The sequence below is a fragment of the Delphinus delphis genome, chromosome 5 (genome assembly GCF_949987515.2).
Source record: "Delphinus delphis chromosome 5, mDelDel1.2, whole genome shotgun sequence".
In the NCBI taxonomy this organism is placed as follows: Eukaryota; Metazoa; Chordata; class Mammalia; order Artiodactyla; family Delphinidae; genus Delphinus; species Delphinus delphis.
In genome coordinates, this window is record NC_082687.1 from 102,056,665 (window position 1) to 102,070,701 (window position 14,037).

The window sequence follows — 14,037 nt, forward strand, 5'->3', positions numbered from 1 at the left end:
CTGAACTTTCATCTTTTTCATGAAAGTTTTTCTGTCAAGGCCAACTCAGGCTAATTTTCACTTTGCTCTGAACTTAAAAGCACTTCTGCATCCCACCCACTGGGCACTCAGCTACACACAGCCACGTCCCCTGGCTTCACTTTTGCATGCACGCCTCTTTCTTGGGGGTTAGGAACCACGCAAGGAGAGGCTGCACAGCTTCCCGCATGGCTCTAAGCACAACATGAAGCCCAGAAGGTGTCAGTCAGTATTTGTGGAATGAGTAAATGTTTAAATGCAAAAATAGTATTTACCACTAAAGAAACATTCAGCATTTGTCTGGAGACAGGTCAGTAAGGGTTCAGTTAAATTTCTCACAGAGTCTAGACTAAAAGCAAATATGGTTCAGAAAAGCACCCTTAGGCATCTATAAGAGCATGAATCGAAGAAAAACTGAACTATGGCCACAATATTCATTTATTTATCAGATTACAAACAACAACTGAGACAGCCAGAGTCTGTCCAGCATCCCTGGCTCCGTGAGGAACTTCCCCACACACGACCTTGTTCTTTCCCAGCAGCCCATTGTGGGCACTGACGTCACCACGCTCATTAACCAGGTTGGGAAAGTGAATCTTGCAGAAGCTAAGTGACTCGTTCCCAGTCACATGGTTAGTGCCTGGTGGGGCTCAGAGGTAAGCCTGGGACTCTGAGTTCAAATTTGTCCCGTCTTCCACCACTAAGCCACAGCTGCCTTCCTCACACTCTTACTCCTATTTTCCACTGACACTGCATTTTAAAATCTGACTTTTAAGATTGTTGGGAAAAAAATTTAAGAGATGTGCAAATAAGGTATTTACTGTACCACATACAAGATTTAATCAAGTTAAGTTTAATACATTTCAGTGGTTTCCATTCCCTTCCCCAACCCCTGCCTGCAAGGGGCCAGGTAAGCAGTAAAGCAAGAGGAATGGAGGGTGCAGTGCATTGGGCAGGGATGAATTCTGGTTTTAAAACCCACTGCAGCCAAAGGAAGCATCTCTGCCGGCCGACTTGCCAAAGGGCAGCTAATTGTCATCTCTGGGCCTAACCAATGGGATTGAGTCCAAACCCCAAATGCAGCACTCAAGGCCCTTCACAATTCAGCTCCAAAAGTCCTGAGCGGCCTCAGTCCTGCCGCGCTCCCCACAGACCACAATGACTCATTACCGACTGGTTTCTCTTCACCAGAGTGCAAGCTCCTAGAGGTTAAAGGGTCCTCTCTCTTTCCCCAGAACCTGTCAGGCACAGTTCCTGGTGCAAAGCAGAGCCTCAGAAACTTTTACTAAATGTTGAATAGATAGTGGGTACTGAATAATCCCCAAAGGATTATACCTACTGTGGTAGTCAGGGTAATGCCATTACCTCCACCCAAAGATGTCCAAGTCCTAACCCCTGGAACCTGTGACTATACTATGTTACATGACAAAGGGGAATTATCGTGACAGATGGAATTACGGTGCTCATCAGTTGACCTTAAAATAGGGAGAATACCCTGGATTAATACTGGAGTATCCAGGTAGGTAGGCCCCTATGTAATCACAGGGTCCTTAAATGGAGAAGAGGGAGGCAGAAGAGAGAGTCAAAGCGATGCAACGGGAGAACAGCTCAATCCAACATTGCTGGCTTTCAAGATGGAGGAAGGGAGCCAGAGGATGAAGGCAACGTCTGGAAGCTTGAAAAGGCAAAGTAATGGATTCTCCCCTAGCATCTCCATAAAAGAACAGAGCTCTGCCAGCACCCTGATTTCAGTCTAGGGAGTCCCATTTTAGACTTCTGACCTACAGAACTAGAAGATAGTAAGTTTTTCTTGTTTTAAGCCACTAAACTTGTGGTAATTTGTTACAGCAGCAATAAGAAACTAATACACTTTGTCTCAGTTTGGGGTGCTATAACAAAATATCACAGGCTGGGTGACTTTAACAACAAACACTTATTTCTCACAGTTCTGGAGGCTGGAAAGTCCTGGTCAAGGTGCCAGCATATCTGGTGCCTGGTGAGGGCCCTCTTCCTGATTTGTAGAGAGTTGCCTTCTTGCTGAATCCTCACATGGTGGTCTTGTGTCTCTTCCTCTAAGGGTACCGATCCCATTCACGAGGGCTCCACCCTCATGACCTAATTAGGTCCCAAAGGCCTTACCACTAAATACCATCCCATTGGGTAGTAGGGCTTCAACATATGAATTTTGGGGTGACACAAACATTCAGTCATAGCATACCTGTTTAAAGCCTTATCCAAAACAGTTTTTTTTTTTTTTTAAAAAAAAGGAGTCAGTTTTCAATGAAAAATTTGAATGGGCCCAAAGGAATCTACTACGTAGGCTAGACCCAGCAGCACCCCCCAGCTTTAGCTAATTTCAGTCCACCAGGGTAGAATGGTGCAAGGGGATAAGTGCCAGGAACAAGAAGGCCCCGCAGGCATCTCAGAAAACATGCTTACAAGAAGTTTCCCTTAAAGTACAACAGATGTGATCCCAATTTCTTATGACATGATACCTGAGATTTGCTTCAAAATAATATGGAGGTGGGGAGGAACACAGGAAAGAGGATCAGTCCTGCGCTGACAGCTGAAGATGGGCACGTGCGCACAGGCGGGCTCCTTACACTCTCGGCCTACTTTAGTACATACTTGACATGTTTTCTTAACAAAACATGATTTTTTAAAAAATCTCCCATTTTGCACTCTCTTTTAACATGTTTGGTGATTCTGAAGTACAGATTTTCTGCTGCCAAACTAGTAATAACCACATTTGAACCAACACCTCAACCCCACGCAAAATCTCTAGCTATTTTATTTCTAAGTACTTGCAAGCCTTGCTTTAAGTTGCATTTAAGTGGATCAATGCCATTTAAAAAAAACCACCACCAACAAAACCTTCATTGAGTTTACTACGTGCCAGGCTCTGTTCCAAGATCTCCCCACACATTAGCTCATCAAATTCTCCCAGCTACACAAGATGGGTAACATCATCACACCTATTTTACAGATGAGGAAACTAAGTCAGAGACAGGGTAAGTAATTTGCTCAGGAACACATGGGGTGAAGCCTGAATGGAACCCAGCATTCTAAGTATCAGGCTTGAGTTCTTAATGCCCAGATTTAAGCACAGATTCTTGGCAGGTGGCAAGTGCAGTTTCCCAGTATAGTAATCACAAAGAGGGATGACTGGGAACCGAGAAAAGCATCCAGTGAGCAACAGCAAGCTGTTTTGTCTTGTGTCTGTATTCAACAGTGCACTACACACCTGATGTTACCCAAGAGTGACATACCAGGCATGTGTGTGCCAGGAAGTGTGTGAATTGCTCACTATGTGCCGTCATCGGCTCCCCTATAACAGTCAGTTGAGTTAGACGTTACCCCCATTCCCGTTTGATAAACATGGAAACTGAGGCCCACGTGAGGTCGGTCACAGGATAATAAGGGGAAGAAGTGGCATGGATCATGGATCTGTATGACTCAAAGGCTAAGTTATTTATTCTACATTATATGGTCAAAAGACTAATAAACTATTACTATTTAGCTTATTTAAGTTTGAGGCTTTTCTTCACAGAAATATAAACTGGGTTTCATGTGACAGCATTTGTATATATTGATTTTTAAAATGTTTTCAACTACAGTGGATACAGAAAGATCTGCAAGAAAGGTTTTTTGAATGTTTCCACGTAGAGCGCTCGTTTTATAAGTCACTCAAAGTAGGAACGTGCCCATATCCAAAGTGCCTGTTTTTACCACTGAAGTCCCCTCCTCCAAGCTCGGCTGTTATTCCTTGTGTTTGTGACACGGGAGGCTTGGAATTCGCAAATACCATAGGGATGCTGGGAGGAAGGCCCACAGCTGTGAGCAAGGAACCAGGATGGTCAGAAAGACTGGCGGTGCAATGGCGACCCGTTCACCCTGAGTATCAATCATCAAACTGCCTCAAAACACAGTTTAAACAAGTAATGAAGGCAACTTCCAGGACTGGGTCTCTTCCCCGTGTCTGAGTTCCTCTACCTCCTCGCCTAGTGCGGGGCGGGGTATGAGCAGAGGAGCAGACTCCGGGCAAAAGACTGAGGGGTTTGGGTGGAGCAGGGCAGACGAGAGAAACAGGTACGGAATCCAGGGAGTTGGTTGAGCTTCTTGGTTCTAATCTCTGCTCAATCTCCACCACTTACTCTGAAAGGGACCTTGATTCCCCCCCACCCCTTCAGGCTTCGTGTGGAGGGACCCCAGCTGGATAAACTTCCTCTTCTGTCTCCCAATGCTTCACTCACACGTCTGAGGGAAGAGGACTTACTGGTGTAGGGTTTGGAGACAGCAGTGAGCACACTCGGCAACAGGCAGAGAGGGTCTGTTCTGGCCAGCGCTCCACCCATATTTGGCCACAAATCTAAAGCCAGGTTCTCCGTTTGGCTTTTTCACGTTCTGACTCCTGTATTTCTTTCAGGTAGTTCCAAAATTGTGCTGGGAAAAAAGAGGTGTTTTTAATAAACTCCCTAAACTCTTAACCTTTGCCAACTGAAATTCTGAGCAAGTTGCTTAATCTCCCTGAGCTTCACTACAACGAGAGGGCAGTAAAAATGATTCTTTAAAAATAGAAATAGCACGAGTTAATAGCTAACTTTTATCGAGCACATGCTGTGTGGCCGGCATCAGTCTAAACACTGTGCATCAATTAGCTCATTTACTTCTCCTAATAACCCTGTGGGATAGGTTCCACTATAATCCCACTTTACAGATAAGAAGACACTGAAGTAACACATTTCATATAAATGGTTCAAAATAAACAGGGGACTGTGACTCCCAAACCAAGTACCTGTGTGCTTTCAGCCTCTGCAAGTCTGCCCACGAAGACAAACCTACCATCCCATCCGAGCGCAGTGGGTCTCTGAGGGCTGCTCTCACCACAGTGCACACAGAACGTTTTAAGATCAAAAGTACCCAATGCTGAGATGCCTTGTTCAGGTCAAATGCAATGTCAACAGCTATGGGTCAGCGCAAAGCCAAGAGCCACACTCCAGGGTCAGCCAGGATCTGGCTTCTCCACAAAGCTGATACTCAACTAAACAGTTGTTTAAACTCCATTCTAAAATGACAGGCATTCATGTGACTCATCCTTTTCTTTCTCTGAAGATAAATCAAGTGCACTTTTAAGTGACTGTATTCTAATAAGGCTAATTTCAAAAATCATCAAGATACTGAACTTCCCCACAAAACACACCTACCGTATAAGCAGACTGATTATAAAAAACAGTAGCAGTGGTCCCTATGTTAGATGCATTTGACAGGGAAAAACAGATTCTCACATTACCTGTTGTTACACATAAAGCTTTTACTAGGAGAGACCAAACAAAGACATCCCAATATGTGCACTGCTGACATGGACTCAGCCCCAGGGACTCAACCCCATGGATGGTTGCCCACAAGCATGTTGCTGAATGGAGGGAAAACCAAGGTTGCGCACACCATGTACTTAGGTAAACTATATGAAATACAGACCTGAAGCTGAACCCACAGAGAGAGAGAGGAATCTAAAAGACTGCTCATCAAAACACTGATGGCTGTCTGGGTGGTTAAGATTTGAAGACTTTGCTTTTTCCTAATACCTTTTCGTACCTTAAAATTTTTCTACACTTCGTATGTGTAATCTTTGCAACCAGACAAAAAAATGTTTTTAAACAAAATGGTAAATCTTGCCTAACTAAGAGTGTATACTGACTGACTCCCCAGGCCCCGCAGGGTCAAATCCAATTCCTTGAGCCTGGGACCCCCTAGTGTTCCTGGCCCTGCTGACTTCTCCGGGTTCAGAGCCCTCCCCCATCTCCCAATCCCGGTCTTCTGACTTACTCCTACTCTGCTCAGGGGATACACCTCCCGGAAGTCTTCTCTGCCATTTCCAGGCCAGGTTAAGGAACCCTCTCAAGCATCTCTTTTTCAGGGATGTCACCATCTTGTTTTGAAATGTTTTCATGTCTATCGGACATAATCTGCTCAGGCATATGCCTAGCCCAAAGCGGCTCTCCAAAAATGATTTAATGCTCCGAACTGAACTGACTTTCTATCCGCTTCAAGAATTACTAGCAGGGTCAAATAAACTCCAAACACAGTAAGTCTGCTATATACTTTACATTATCCACTAGATGGCAACACATGTATTATAGCAGGAGTAGTAACAGGAACTCTCAAAAATATCACAGTTTTTTCCCAAAGGCTTTAAAATTTTCTCTGGTTCTGTATTTTTGATCTAGAATCAAAGGATTATTAAAGGTTAATTGTGCTGTGCAGGCTGAAGCTGAAATGACACTGTTTTGAAACAGACACGTGCACTTGGATGAGTCCAAGGTTTTAAAACACTGCACTCCTGGCAGGTTCAACACAAAGGCAGCTCTGGAGCATGGCTGCCATCTGCCGTCCCAGGCGGCGGGCCCAGCTTTGTTTATGTGTGTCATCCACAGCACAGACCTGCTAGCTGCTCCTTCGTGGGTGTTTTGTAAATTACCCAAAGCAAGATAAACTGTAAAACAAAAACCCTGCTACAAAACTGAGGGATTCTTCTCAAAGCACGACTGCATTTTCACGGCAGGGGGGTTCAAAGCAGCCACCAGTGTCCTCTGCAGATCACAGCAGTGGCCTGACTTGCTACTCCCCTAACTACTCTCCCCCGCCACAGGAATTCTGTTCTGGCGCTCATAACACTTCCAACAAAGACCTGATTGATTATGAAACACTAAGTACTGATTTGCATAATTTGCCTCCGCAAGAGACAGCCATTGTTAAAGATTAAAGAGATTCTGGTAAGGCCCTCTGGCTTATTGTAAAAAGTTCCCTGTAACACAAAATCGTTATTTTTTTCATTCAATCAGTGGACACAGCTTGCTGTCCAGTTTAGTAGGCAGCCAAAGGACAGTCAGAACAACCACTGTTGTACAAATGTTTGCCAACTACTGATAAGCTAAAACGACTTTTCACAAGGATCATGTTCCCAAGTCTAATCTGGAGGCCCACTAACTAAATTCCAAATCCACCTCCTTTCAGTCATAATTGAAAAATGCATCAATACCAATTATAGCTAAAAGTTCAGAACCGTCACAGCTCTGGAGCGCGACGACTCTGCTGAAGTCACAGTGAGGGTTGTCTGAGTCCTGTCCCCATCCCCGTGCTAGAGAAGCTCCCAGTGACTGGTCACCCACAAAAGAGCCTGGCATGGCCACAGACATTCCTTCGGTGCTGGGGTCACAGCAGTGAGTGTGTTAAGGGATTACATGTATGAACTGTTCTTCTTCACTTCTTTCCTTTCAGCAATTGTTTAGTAATAAGCAAGTAATAAGCAAGGAGTCTGAGCCTCCTCCTATCACTTCCGCCCTAATTTCTACTGCACGAGGCCACCCTTCAGCGCGTACAGGGCCCTGGAGGGGTGGCAGCCACTCTCCCAGTCCTTGCACAAGCCCCTCCTGAAGCACCATACTCCCTCGGCTTCCAGGACCCCACTCTCCCCAGGTTCTCTTCCTAAACCTCTGACAACTTTGCTTCACCTTCTTTCCTTGCCTCTTCCGCCTTTGCACACCTCAGAAACTTAATGAAGCTCAGCACTGACACATTCTTGCTAAACCCACCCCTTCCACCCATAGCTTAATTTACCATCTACAGAAAATGCCCACCCAGCCCCTGCCTCCCTCCTGTGTTCCAGGAGCGTATTCAACCATCTACTGTGTGTCCCACCGGTGCCTCAAAGCTACATGTCCCAAAGCCTTAGTCATCCAACCACTCACGCTCGATCCTCCTGACTTACTCTCAGCCCCTCCTTGTCCCCACAAAGAGAAAGAGCCTCTCTCTCTCTCTCTCTCTCTCTCTCTCTCTCTCTCTCTCGATTCCCCAAGTTAGAAAATCTCAGGACATTTTGACTCTTCCCTCTTTTTCACCCCACAAAGTAAACTGGTCAGCCAGGCCTGTCCACACCACTGGCTGAAAATCTGCCAAAGGAATGGGCACCCACAAACCAGCTTCTCTGCCTGCTTTCCCACACCCACCCCAGAGCCCAGACCCTCAGAGCCCTTCCCTGATCCAGCCTCCTCCCTCCACCTCTGCCCTTTGGCACTGCTGTTTTGCCTGGAACATCTTATTTCTCACCCACCAAGCACTCAAATGTGCTGGGCCTTAGGAGGTTTTAAAATATGGCATTCTGGGTTCACTTCCCACTTTCTCTGTATGATGCCTTTGGGAGGCATGCTGTAAGTGTCTGTTAGCTGAATGTTATAAATGTTCACTGCATGTATATATGTTATACACATTACATATATACATGCATATATATGTGTGCATATATATAACATAAATGTTAGTTGAATATATAAAGTGCTCTACCCCATCAGTCTGGAAACCTCACTAGAAAAGAAGACACAAATATTCTTGATCTAAGGAAACTGTCATCAGTGGTTAAATAACCTGTTCTGGAATTTTGCTGAGAACCAGTGCCAACCTTACTGGTTTGTAGTTTCCAGAATTCAGGGTATGTTTTCTAATAGAGGGGCGGGGAGGGGGGAGAGGGAGGGAGGGAGGGAGGGAGGGAGGGAGAGAGAGAGAGAGAGAGAGAGAGAGAGAGAGAGAGAGAGAGGGAGAAATGTGTACTTGAAAGAGGAGAGAGAGTGATTCTTCTAGTTCCAGCCTTCTACGCCAGCTTCATAGATCCTGAGGAGCAGACGATAGGGAGGGTCACACGGAGGGGACAAGGACAATTAACAGGAGTTGAGATGAACTTAGTGGTCTAATTTCTGATATTAGCAAATAACCTTCAAGCAACCTGAAAGGTATTATTTTCTAATACTAAGCCCCTATCTCCTTTTAAGAAATTAAAAAAGTAAAATCTTAGATTCTTAGTGCTAATGACATAATGAACGAACTCATGACAATTTTCAAAAGCTGAGTAGCACCGCAGGGCTTAATGACCCATGAAGCTCAATGCAATTCCATTTTAAAACAGGTCTAGGACTCTTAACCTCAAGGAAAAGTAAAAGCATATCATGTTCTCAACCTCTTCCTCCTCAATCTCTCTGCCCCAGCTTTCTCTTTACATCTCATTGTCTTCAGGTTCACACTTTAATCTCATTAAACATTTTAATTCCCATTCTACTGGCTCCCCAAACTGCATGGGTTTGGCATTGCTGGCACATACCCTCCACTTCCAAAGCTCGGTCCACTCCTGGCCTATCTGAACCTGCAATTTGCTAGCTGACATAGAGTATAACTCCAGGAAGTAACACCCTGCTCTGCTTGCATGCAGGGAGCCCCTGCTTCTTCCGGGCCATCCGCTCCACCACAGCTCACAGTTCTTTCTCACTCTGAATCGAGTTCAGCTATTGTGTGCCCCCCACGCAAGTCTTCTCTCTTCTGTAAGCTAAATGTTCTCAATCCCTTAAGGAATTCTTTAGGTGAAATACACTTGTGGCTGCTGGTCTTACTTATTAGTCTCTGAATGCAGGAATTTATTGGCCTCAAAAGTCAAATGTGGTTCCGAGAATGGACTCAATACTCGGCGTCAACAGGAGGTGGAGAGGAGGCAGGACCATTACCTCCCTGTTCCAGCCTCTGTGCTTCTATTAATGCCGCCTAAGAGGATGTTCATTGTCAAGTTAGAGTCAAGCTGACTTAACATCGACTAAAATCATTTTTTCCATCAACTAAAATCACGTTTTCCATGAAGAACTATGTCTTCACTATATCCATATTTCCCCCTGGCTCCTTGTCATTTGCCATTCTGATCATTCTGCCACTAAAGACATCTCTAAGTAAAAATTATCATTTTAAAAACTGGAATGAAAACAGGGCTGAAAAAGAAGCATGGAGTTATAGACCCCTCCCGGTGGACAGTCAGATCAACGAACCACAGACACACTTGAAATCCAAATATTCAGTCCACTAAAAAAAATGTTTCCTCCACAAAAATATCACGGTGAGATCTGCTAACCGCACTCTGAAATCAGATCTTCTCCTCACCTACAACCTGATCCAAAAGTGCACAATGAGGCTGGGGGGACAGGGCTCGTGCTTTGCAAATGTATGCTAGTTAATCATCATCACTTTCTTTTCTCTGTGCAAAAAAAACCCACCCTCCTTTTATTTGTTCTCTTGACAAACAGATTAAGACCCAGTATGGGGCAAACACATTAAGGAGGGAGATAATAAGGCAGAAGAGAGGAAGGGAGGAGGGAGGACAGACAGGGAGTTCCAACCCAGGGCTGACATGGCTTCACATCGCTTTTCAGACCCAATCCAAATCCTGTCTGGTCCGGAGGCTGTGTGTAGAGTGTGTGTGCAGAGTGCACACGCATCCTGCTCTCTGTCCACTCCGGGTAATGCAAAGCATGAACTCCAGAGTCACACAGACCTGGGTTCAGATCCCAGCTCCGCCACTGACTAGTGATAGTGCCTTCTGCAACTTACTGATATTTAACTTCTTTGAGCTTTAACACTCTGACGTATAAACTGGAGACAGTAACTGAAGGTGACTACAAGCTGTCAGTGAAAATGTCGGTACCGTGTCTGGTACAAAGCAGGTGCTCAAGCATATTAAGGTTCCCTCCGCCACCTCCTCGTTGCTGTCTGGGCCTTACCCACGAGGCCAGGTCTGCCTGGATGGGGGTGGGGGCTGCCCTGGGGCAGCGGATGGAAAGGGAGGTGGAGGGACCCAGGTCACGCGAAAGAGCTGTGACCTAGAAGGTCATTCACAAAGTCATAGCACTGAGGGGAACAGAGAGCTATGGAGTCAGGGGAAGGAAATAAACTGGATTTGGCACAAATACAGCACAAGTGGAGGACAGGTGGTGGTTAACACTAGTAGCTAACATTGATTGACTGCTTACTCCAGGCCAGGCACTATTCTAGGAGCTTTATGTATATTTAACTCATTTAACTCTCATGACAACCCTATGAGATAGGCACTGTTACTACCCCCATGGAAGAGAAGGAAGCTGAAGCCCAGAGAGGTTAACACACTGCCCAAGGCCCCACAGCGAGTCCGCGACTTATCACAATTGGCCCCAGAGGGTCTGGCTGCGGAGTCCAACTTTAACTGCCTCAGCGGCAACAGGTGGCCCCCACGGGTACCAAGGTCAGGAGCAAAGAGCAGAGGTAGGAGGGGCAGAGGCGCCCTGATGCAGGCTCAACGCCACAGCGGCAGGGCACCTGGAAAAGCCCTTCTTGAAAGCAGCTTGGGAACAACTCACGTGGGCACGACCAGCTCCTGAAAAGAGCTGGCTGGATGACAGCTCTGCTGCCTGCTGTCCTCGAGCTGCTTCCACAGCAGAGCCGCCCCTCACCATCAGGCTAACTTCCAGGCACGAGGTGAAATACGGCACAGGACCCAGCCGGCGCTTACACAGGTTGCTCCGGATTCTGACTTACGCTCCTAGGTACGTCCAAGACAGCTCACTCCCCCAGAGCTGTAACGGTTGCCATTTCTTCAGTTGTGCATCAGAAGGAGTGGCTGGTTAGAGTTTTAAGAGCCACAGTGAGAGCAAAAATGCTTATTCTTACATGCTAGACTCACAGGCAGCGAGGCAAGGTACTCTTACTGAAGAGGTCTTAGGCAAACAACCAAGGAAGGCACAGCAGCGCCCAAGCTCCATCCCACCCTCACCCAGGGCCGCACATGCGGACTGGACAAGGGGCCCTGGCGAAGCACGCGGAGCAGCCGACCCCTGCTGGCTCAGTGTCTGTGAGGTGCGTCTCGAGGGTGCAGCTGGCTCCCCCTACCCCGTCCCCCCCTCCTCCGCATCTTCTCTCGGCTCACAAGGACTTCCTTTCTCTCAGCACAGGTGCTCTCCTCCCAGGCAGTCTCTGCATTTAGCGCCCCCTCTCTGAGGTCCACCGCTCACACTGGCACTCCACCGCCAGCCCGCCGCATCCACCCTGCTCTCACACCGCGCTTCAAGCAGGAGGTATGGTGGGCGGCCAGCTCCAGGCAGGGAGAGGCCCCCCCCCCGCCCCCCGGGCACACCGGGACCCGAGCCGGCCCTAGGGCCTCAGACTCTCTGCTCTGGGCCTGGACTCCTCACCTGCAGGCCGCAGAGGTCCTTTCGCCTCAGAAACTCCATGATAATTTTTGGCGTTCAATCCATTAGAACGTTCCTTCTGACCAAACCCTACTGGTTTCTTTTCACTCCTTTTATGCTCTCCAAAGTTTCAAGCGTGATTTTAAGGATCCAAGTACTTGGGATACTCCTTTATTAAGGTTTTTCTAACTTAGGCAACTCAGCTATAGAACCTTGGAAAGTCTGGTCAGAAGAAAGAAACTAGAAATATTTGTAAACGTTCACACATCAATAAAGTAGAGGTAAAACAGACAAAGACCATTTGTAATAGGCAACAAATTTGTACATATTACAAATGTTGTTGGGTAAACAAAAATGTGCAACAAAATGATAACGGCAAACACAGAGTACTTACTACACACCAAGAAGAGCCACAAGGGCTTTGTCCAGATGACTCCATTTCACCCTTGGTACGATCCTATGAGGTAGGTACCGTTATTATTCCCCCTTTACAGTGGGAGAGGCTAACTTACTGGCTCAAGGTCCCACTAGCACGTGACAGAGCTGGATTTGAAATCAGGGGGTCTACTCCAGAGCCTGTATTCCTGACTTTTCCTTGTTCTTATGATTCTTCAGAACTTTGACAAGAGGGGGTAAGAGGAAAAATGTTCCATTTATATTTGAGTTTCTCAAATTAAATTAACTTCTCAACTCTACCCTTAAAATTATGTCTGTATATCTTACGAAACAAATAGTGTAAAAGTCAAATTTGAGTTTCATTTTCTAGGGGGGGTTATGGTATCTTTAATTTCATGAGTGGCTTTCCAGAAAGAACTGTGAACTTCAAACGTATAGTTCTTGACCCTTTTAGGGGGCACAGATCCTTTGAGACACTAACCAAAGCTACGTGTCTGATCTATTCCTTTAAGAAAATGAATATTCCCAAAGATAGAAAAAACTTCCTGTCCACCATACTGAGCTTCAGAGGCTCTTGGCTCACTGGAGTTCATGTTAAGACCCTCTGATCACAAACCACAATTCAACTAACAAGCAAACAAACAGACAAACACAGGAGAGCACAACTTTTTTGTAAACCTCATGTGCCTAAGGAAGCACTTCCAGCTCAGCACCTGGAAGCAGCTGCTGGCCGTCCATCGGCACAGTCTATCTGCACAGCGGTAACAGTAACCAGGGAGAGGTGGAGGCGGCAGGGGTGCGAAGCCTGCAGGTGTGGGGGAAAGACTGAGCACACTGTCACAACTACTCACACTCCTGCCTTATAGCATGGAGAAAAGGGAAGATGGAAGAGAAGCACTAACCGAGCGTCGTCACCATCATCATCATCATCAATGTTTAGTGTTGAATATGCCACTGCATAGATGATCTCATTTAATTCTCATAACAAATGAGAAAATGGAAACTGAAGCGCAGAGCTGTTAAGTAACTTGCCCAAGGTCACACAGCTAGCAAGTTGAAAAGCCAAGGTCCACACTCAAAACAGATTCCAGAGCCTGTGCTCTTAAATTCTTCACGCTGCATCTCCAAGCTTGGGCTCTTTCAGCATAAAACTCGAGCTGAAGAACCCAACTGAGGAAGAGTTATCATGTAGGCTTCTACAACTTCCCACACACCAAACTTATTAAGAGAAAGCCATCAATTTTATTTATCAGTTCCTCCAAAAGTACTTGCTAAATGTCTTCTAAATTCTTCCAGTTGTAGCAGAAAACACCATGCAAATAAACACATTTATACCCCACTGTAGTACATTCCACTTCTCAGGAATGTGTTCACTCCTTTTGTGGTAAAGAATTAAAAGACTTAAAAAAAAAATGGCACGTCCAAGAAAGAACTATGTCATGTTCGTTTCAGATTCCCAAATCTGGCAAGGTTCCTAACTCAATAAGTGTCTGTTGAAAGAGTGATATATTTTATTAAGAATCTCTCATTCTAAAATAAACATTAAGGAATAGCTAAACCTAAAACTGGTGGTTGTGATGCATTAAAAGTTTTTTTT

General features: G+C 45.9%; 1 protein-coding gene across 3 annotated transcripts in view; it reads right to left on the minus strand.

Moving 5' to 3' along the window:
* Nucleotides 1–14,037, minus strand: part of STX18 (syntaxin 18) — a 120,728-nt gene that overhangs the window by 53,545 nt on the left and 53,146 nt on the right. Inside the window, exons 1-2 of one of the 3 annotated variants that reach the window (XM_060012815.1) lie at nt 4,814–4,890; nt 4,295–4,461 (exon numbers count right to left, since the gene is read on the minus strand). The exons of 1 other annotated variant lie outside the window; for it this stretch is intronic. The gene's annotated coding sequence lies outside the window, so the exon portion shown is untranslated. Of the gene's footprint in view, nt 1–4,294; nt 4,462–4,813; nt 4,891–14,037 lie in introns of those variants that run through there. One more of the 3 variants, XM_060012818.1, reaches the window with a different exon arrangement.